Source organism: Rattus norvegicus, chromosome X (assembly GCF_036323735.1).
Source record: "Rattus norvegicus strain BN/NHsdMcwi chromosome X, GRCr8, whole genome shotgun sequence".
Lineage (NCBI taxonomy): Eukaryota > Metazoa > Chordata > Mammalia > Rodentia > Muridae > Rattus > Rattus norvegicus.
Genome location: NC_086039.1, coordinates 105,326,227 through 105,334,746, shown reverse-complemented (window position 1 = coordinate 105,334,746; position 8,520 = coordinate 105,326,227). Strand labels below are relative to the sequence as shown.

Below are 8,520 nucleotides of genomic sequence, written 5' to 3'. Positions count from 1 at the left end.
TTTCACCAGAGGCCTGGCATTCAGATCCCAGCACCCACACCACACTCCAGGAAACCTGAAGCCCACCTGCGTCCCCTGTGGCACCTGTACAAAAACGCACAAGTGATTCTTTTTAAAGTGAGAGTACTTGCTGTTAGGTGTAGTGTACGATCATAAAAACAGTATTAAAAATGTCTTTGTAGGGCTGGAGAGATGGCTCAGCTGTTAAGAGCACTGACTGTTCTTCCAGAGGTCTTGAGTTCAATTCCCAGCAACCACATGGTGGCTCACAACCATCTGTAACGAGATCTGATACCCATTTCTGGTGTGTCTGAAGACGGCAACAGTGTACTTATATATAAAAAAATAAATAAATCTTTAAAAAATGTCTTTGTAGGTTTTGTCGTGTGGCTTGTAGAGGAGAAACCAGGGAGACACAGGCAACACCATCCTGGTGACTGACGTTCCTCTGCATGCGATCTCTAGGCTGGGATCATAAACATTTCATTAGAACCCAGCTCAAGTCTACCTCTGATTCTGACCAGCTAATAGGGCCGCTTTTAAGAGCCTGGCTCCCAGGCTAGAGTTCTCTCCCCTCGCTTTCATTCCAAGGCTGAACCACCCTACCTGCTTTGTCTAAAGACACTCAAGACGTGGTGCTGTAAGGAGGGCATCTCTGGGCCCAACTTTCTAGGCAGCGATTGGGTAGCCAGGTGCTCCAGAGCCACTTCCCACAGGAGGAGAGGTGCAGAGAGTGCTCAGGTCTGGTAAGCCCAGTGTCAGGCAGCTCTGCCACTTGTCACCAAAGCCGAAAGACAAGGGTGGCAGACAGAGCACCCCTGACAGAAACCCTTTAATCACAGCAATTTAATCCTTTTTCTGGAAATGGGGAGAACTTGGTGTCCTGGGTGAGGAAGCGGCTGCTTGAGCTGAGTTTAGGGTAACAGTTGCAGCTGGAATTTAGGGGCCCACTCCAGGTCACTCTGCACCACTGGTAGTGCCACTGCTCCTAGGGCCACCGTTAGCCAGTTTTACAAATCCTTGTTTGTTTTACAAGTCCTTGGTTTGGTCAGGATGTCTTTTGTTCGAGCCTCAGGCCTCAGAAGTCCCCGAAACCGCTACCGCAGCGCCGTGTCTGTCCTCTGTTGAATTGCCAGCTCAAAGTCTGAACTTCTTTTTTTTTTTGAACCTCTTTTAAAGTAGAGTTCTGTCAGCCTCCTGCTGAGCAGCCGCCTCCCTTGCCAGTTCAGAAGGGGGAAACTGAACAAAGAGGTCTCCTGCTCTGCTGATGAGCGTCTCATAGGGCAGGTCCTGAGGGATCTGGGACAACAGGTGCTCAACAGAGGCCATGTCATAGTCACAGTCCACCACTTCCTGCTCCTGGTACAGCACGATCTCCGCATGAAGTCATGGAGTTCCGGGTTCACTTGGTCAATGATAGGCATCAAATAATTTAAGATGTGCTTGATATTGTCCATTGTGAGATCCATGAAATCCCTGAGGTGGTGTGTAGACAATTTTTCTACCAGAAATGTTGCCAGCCTCTAGCCTAGCACCAGCAGAAAAGCAACCACGATATCATGGTAGCCCTGGTAGTAGTGGAGCTGGCGGTTTCAATCCAAGATGAGGAGGATGTATCCATTAGCTCTTCCTGGGGCCCTTTTCTCTGCTCATCTGGCATGCCAGGAAGGAAGCGCCAAAGAGACGGCCTGACGTCCAGCAGCACTTGCTGGTAGTGCTTGCTTATGTCTCACAGATTCTTGACCAGGCGGTGGCCCATTGGTGTTGACATTGAGGAGCTTAGGCCATACTTGGCACCTGATCTCATCAGTCAGGAGCCCTCCCTCACTGATAGCCTTTCGTTGGAGGGCAGCCACATCGGTGGGATCACTGTTCAGAGCCTAGTGTATCTCTGCCACCTTCCTTTTCCTTCGGCATTAAAGTCTGCCTTCCCCAAGCTGCAGCGCCCTGTGAGTGCCAGAGGGCCATCCCTGGGGGCAAGCCCTGGCTAGTGACAGAGCAGGAGGCGTGGCTCGTGGCTTCTACTGTGGACCTAACCACAGTTCAGCCCTAAATTCTTTTTAATCAGTACTATACACGATGAAGTCATCAGAGGGCAAGATAAGGAAGGGTGGAAGGGAAAAGTCAAAGGAGAGAGGAAGCGAAGTTCTTAGCTAATTGTCTCTAAAATCCTGAAAGAAAGGACAATCAAAGAAATAGGCAGAGCTGGCTTTCCAGTTAAATTAGTGAGAGACATAAATAAAAGTCTCTGCTATAAAGGAAAAAGAGGATAGAAAAATGATGGGCCAGGGCAGAACAAGGCAATAGGCATGATGAAGAAAGAAGAGAGACTACAACTACAACAATGATATGGATTCCAAGCTGGGGTATAAATTTTATACATAGAGTGGTTCACCAATGAAGAGAGAAAATTTTGTGGGAGCCAATGAATCAGGAGTCTAGCCTGAGATAGTTCTGTGACTACAGCAGAGGAGGCTGATATTTACAAAATAATGCAGTTTCTTGTGATTGAAAGATCTATTTTAGGACAAGGAAAATGAGCTATTGGGGTGAGTGGAAAAAATAGTGCACAAGTCAGAAAAGGAAAATGCGATGGTAAATAAGGATCATACTGGGGCATCAAGTCTCTCGCGGGTTAGGTGTTTCTTCTCCTACTGAGACCAGACCAGGAAGTCCTCTGTTCTATATGTGCTGGGGGCTACACATCAGCTGGTGTATGCTGCCTGGTTGATGGCTCAGTGTCTGAGAGATCTTGGGGGTCCCGATTAGTTGAGGCTGCTGGTCTTCCTATGGGGTCACCTTCCTCCTCAGTTTCTTCCAGCTTTTCTCTAATTCAACCACAGGGGGTTGTCATTCCCATAGTCGAAAACTCTGACCCAGAATTGTTCCTGCCTAAAAGAACTGCAGAGACAAAAATGGAGAAGAGCCTGAGAAAAGGAGGTCCAGTGACTGGTCCAACTTGGGATCCATCTCAAGGGGAGGCTCCAAGGCCTGACACTATTACTGATGCTATGGTGTGCTTACAGACAGGAGCCTAGAATGGCTGTCCTCTGAGAGGCCCTATCAGCAGCTGACTGAGACAGACACAGATGCTTTGAAATTATTGGCATCGTAATGTAGAGGTCCTTGGAAATGACAAAAGGGAAAAGAAGAGAGTAGATCATAAACAAGGTCTTCAATAAATGAGAAGAAATAACCAAAAAGTTGGAAGATGATAGCAATGTAGAAAGATAGAGAAGTTACACACACACACACACACACACACACACACACACACACACACACAAGAAACAAAAAGAATACTAAAATGATTTAGGGAAACAACAGACCCAAATATATCTCCAGTTTGGTACATGTCTGTCTTAGTCAGGGTTGCTATTCCTGCACAAACATCATGACGAAGAAGCAAGTTGGGAGGAAGGGGTTTATTCAGCTTACACTTCCACATTGCTGTTCATCACCAAATGAAGTCAGGACAGTAACTCAAGCAGGACAGGAAGCAGGGGCTGATGCAGAGGCCATGGAGGGATGTTACTTACTGGCTTGCTTCCCCTGGATTGCTCAGCTTGCTTTCTTATAGAACCCAAGACTACCAGCCCAGGGATGGCACTACCCACAATGGTCCTTGATCACTAATTGAGAAAATGCCTTACAGCTGGATCTCATGGAGGAAATACTCAAGGGGGAGGCTCCTTTCTCTGTGATAACTCTAGTTTGTGTCAACTTGAAACAAAACCAGCCAGTACAATGTCCAAGATATAATTAAAGTCAGAAGTAGAGGATGTAATGATATAGTCACTTTGACCATCAAATATAGGTATTTTTAGGGGGTACAGCAAGGAATCAAAAGAATGCTGTTTATGTCTAGTTGGAGTTGGAATAGAATGGTGTGGATGGTGAATAATGGTCAGGAAAGCTTAGGAGGTAAAGAACAATGCAATGAAATTAGTTCATATATATATATATATTATATATATATTTATTTATTGTTTTATTATGGAGTCCAAACTGGCCTGGAATTTATATATATGTAATATAATATATATACATATATATTTATTTACTTATTGTTTCACTGTGGAGTCAAAAGTGGCCTGGAATTTTCTATCTACTTTTTTAAATTTTGTTTTATTTACATATCTAAACCACTATATCCTAGTCCAGATTCCCAGTCTTAATAACTACAGGAAGCTTCAAAAATCAACTTTTTTATTTTTCATTTATTGAAAATAGGTTCTTTTCTCATACAATATATTTTGATTACAGTTTCTCCTCCCTCTATTTTTCCCAGTCCCTGGTTGTTAAATCCTAAAAAGCTGTTCTTTTTTTTTAAAGGTTTATTCATTTATTATATATAAGTACACTGTAGCTGTCTTCAGATACACCAGAAGAGGGCATTGAATCCCTTTACAGATAGTTGTGAGCCACCATGTGGTTCCTGGGAATTGAACTCAGGACCTCTGGAAGAACAGTCGGAGCTCTTAACCACTGAGCCATCTCTCCAGCCCCAAGCTGTTCTTTTCTAATGAGAGACAGAAAAAGAGTGGATCCAGAGGGAAGGAGAGGTGGGGAGGGACTTTCTGTTTTCTTGCCTCAACTTCCCAAAATTGGGATTCACAGGCATGCATCCCGATGCCCTGCTGGATTAATTCTGAAAGTTGTCTTAGAAGAGGCTTTTCAGTTAACTTAAGAATTGAGGTTAAATTTTTCATTCAATGACGGTCTTCATTTCTGAGATAACCCTTTTTTGGCCCACATAAGACAATATGAGGTTCACTGATTTAGGAATCCTATGGCAGTAGGGTCATAGAGTGCCCAGAGCAGCAGTTTTTTAAAGTTGACACAATGGGATAGTCAGTGACCTTCCAAAGACAGCTTCTCAGGCTTCACTTGATGAGTCATCTGCTGTGAGGAGAAGCTATGCCTTGGTTTTCACACTCAGTATGAATTGAACCAGATTTTTTTTTCTGTCGTAACACAGCCATTGAAAATACTGGTAGGCATTCTCTGTAAATCCTAGATCCCTTTCCTTCACTGGGGCAGCCTTATTTGGACAAGGGGCAAATGGTAAATATGTACAGTTGGAAAATAAGAAAACAATTTGTTCTGCATACTCTTCAGGTTCATGTGTAGGGGGAAATTGTCAGAACACAGGAAGCCCAACATTATGCATCCTACCTTGATTAGTCAGCCACTGTCAGAACTGCCCATTCATGCTGTGCTGGTTTAGAGCAGCCCGATGGCCTAGCCAGTCAATACATGATTCTTTTTTTTGTTTTGGTTTGGTTTGGTTTGGTTTTTTTTTTTTTTTGGTTCTTTTTTTTGGAGCTGGGGACCGAACCCAGGGCCTTGCGCTTCCTAGGTAAGCGCTTTACCACTGAGCTAAATCCCCAGCCTCAGTACATGATTCTTAAGACCCTAAAGCACAATGCAAAGCTGCCACATTGCTTCAGCTTATGACTGGACTCTCACAGGGGGAGAGCACACCAACATATAAGTCTCTCTCTCTCTCTCTCTCTCTCTCTCTCTCTCTCTCTCTCTCTCTCTCTCTTCCTCAACACCAACAGCTGATAACATTCATTCATCAGGAGCAGTCACTTCTTCCTCAATCTGCATCCCTCCTTTCCGTTTTGTGGACTGCTGTATCCCAAGGCATCTGGCCATGTGTTAATAAAAGCAAATACAAGCATATCATAAACCTCAGCACCACAGCACAGCTGACAAATTCTCAGGTGATACTTTTGCCTCTGCTCTGTGAACACATTTTGAGGCCCAGTGGACTGAACTGGGATTTGCCTCCAACTGTGCCACTTGATAAATAACTCATCTTCCAAGAACAAAGCTTATTCATTGAAAGGAGGTGGACATTAAATTGTCCTAGGAGAGATATCTATACCCCAAACTCACTCCCCTCCCAATTTGTCCATCCCCCAATGGCACCACTGTCTCAGAATCACTGGGGTTCAACATCACTCCCTTCCTCAGTTCTTGTCTAAAGAGTCATCTAGTTATTTCTAATTCATACTTTATGCCTTTCCTCCATCTCCTCAATTTTAACAGTTTGGTTCAGAATCATAACTTCAATCTCTCTCGCTGCAACCAATACAGTGTACAACCACAAAGCTAATCTGACCTCCACAGCTTTTCACAATTCAATATTCAATGCTTCTTTAACACCTCACATACTCCATAAGCCTCCCTAAAATCATGCTCCAATGGGCCTATCTCCTGTAATGATCACTGGCCTTTCAACATGTTTTCTGCTTCTCCGGTGGCTAACTCCACCCCCTTGATAATGGCTCTGGAGATAGAATCCCCACAAACAACTACATCGGTAACATATGAGCCATGTGATTAAGAAGAAAGAGAGAAAGAAAGAAAGAAAGAAAGAAAGAAAGAAAGAAAGAAAGAAAGAAAGAAATCTATTCCAGAACCCCTCCAACATATACATTTGAGAGCAGAGCCTACGAATCTGTACTGTTATGCTGGGCAACATAAACCAGTACACACTAAAGCTGGACAATCTCATTTACGGCCTAGTGCTTAACTGAATGGACTATCACCTCATCATATGTTATCTATTACTGCGGTGCAAATGATTCCCAAACTTAGAAGCTTAAAATAACATACATTTTTACAGCATTGTCACTATGGGTTTGAAAGAAAAGCATAGATTAGTTGTGTCCTTTGGCTCAGTATCCTGAATGATTGAAATTGAGTTGCTACTCTGGTCCTATCTTCTCAAGGTACAATAAGTACAAGATACTAACTTAATTCTTGTGGCCATTAGGAAGATCCAGGTCCTTGTAAGCTGTGGAACTGGGGACTTCAGATCCTCCTCAGCTGTCCAGGAGTAGCCACCCTCATTTCCACACCATGTGAGCCTCTCCATAAGTCAGCTCACTATATGACAACTTATTTCATGTTTCATTAAGTATGATCAAGAAAAGAGAGGACAGAGGTATGGCGAAAAGAAGCAGTAAAACAAGTCAGTTTCTTGTAAAGCTAATAATGAAATCAACACGAGAGTGTTTTTGCTGTAGTATCTTTGTTAGAAAGCAAAAACTAGATCCAGCAATGGGAAGAATGGGATTTCACAAAGATGTGACTGCCAGACAGTAGTGATCATTAGAATCCACTTCAGGAGTTATCACTCTGCCAGTCTCTATATCAAATATATACATTATCCCATGCTCTTGCCTATTTAATGAGCTACTATATAATTATAAACAACAGTAATCTTGTTAACAACAAAACAATACATAATTGTACAATTAGCCTATCCTGCCTCCTTATTATACAAGTCTCTGATTTTAGTAAAGGAGAAAGCAATTGATCAAGACTCAAAGTGGATATTTGGGACCTTCTGACAAACACATATTCATCAATTTAGCCAGTTTTCAACCCTGCTGCAGATTATAATATCTAGGGAGCTTTTTCTAAAAAAATACTAGTGCCCAGAGTCCTACTATAAACAATCTAAATCAGAATTTCTGATGCCATAGCTATAGAATCAGCATTTTTAAAAAGAGCTCTGGGTGATCAAATGTACAGTTAGAATTGAAAACTCCTGGTCTGGCCTTTTCTTCCACTCTTGGTTGCACTTTTGAAAGCTGTTACAGGAAAACAGCTTTTAAAGAAGATAGTCTGGAAGCTCCATGTCCACCCAATTTGGAATTTCCCTGTAAATGAGAAAAAAATGGAGACCGGTCCTGAAAATCAGCAAGAGAAATGTAACAAAGTGTGCTAAGAGACAGCATCATGTTTCAGACATGTACAGGCCAGAACAAGAGCACATGAAGTCACTATGCTTGGCCACTGCCTGATATAAACCTTGTAAAATAAATAATATGTCTCTTCAAGCAAAGATTGTAAACTGGCAGTCATCAGGTTACAAATGGGCAGGCCAAATACATTTCATAAATATCTGGCATGTGTGTGTGTGTGTGTGTGTGTGTGTGTGTCTTTGTGTCTGTGTCTGTGTCTGTTCTATGTATAGGCTGCATATATTGCTCATCACAAAGTTTATAAAGACTTATTTGCAGACACAAATTATTTTCACTTGGAAATAGGACGGAAGAATTTAATATGCAGCCTTGTACATTAAAATCAGAGTATCTGAATTTTTTGTTTCAGTAGCTATATAACATTACTGAGGAATTAAACTGTAAAATATACATAAATCATCTTGCAAACTTATTTGTTGCCAGTGAAATCAGAGGCAGAGTAAGTGTCTTAATAACAACGTGAGGTTTTCAATTAACAATAATATCTAACACACAAACAATTTGCATTAAAAACATCCAGAAATGTTTGATTAGTATATAAAATTAACCATCCCTCACTAATAACTCAGTGTTTCCTATCAGTAAATATTTTCAGTCTGGAATAGTGCTTTTCAGAAATTACAATTTGTTGCCAATATTTAAAATAGAATATTTGTATATAAAGATTCATACATGAGGTGTGACTCTTAAAGACACATGTCCCTAACAATCTTCCTCACATTCCTCATGGTAA

General features: G+C 42.1%; 1 pseudogene; it reads right to left on the bottom strand.

Annotated features, from left to right (window-relative positions):
• Nucleotides 1-914: 914 nt before the first annotated feature.
• On the bottom strand, nt 915-6,076 carry Tbc1d20-ps1 (TBC1 domain family, member 20, pseudogene 1; annotated as a pseudogene).
• Nucleotides 6,077-8,520: the final 2,444 nt, after the last annotated feature.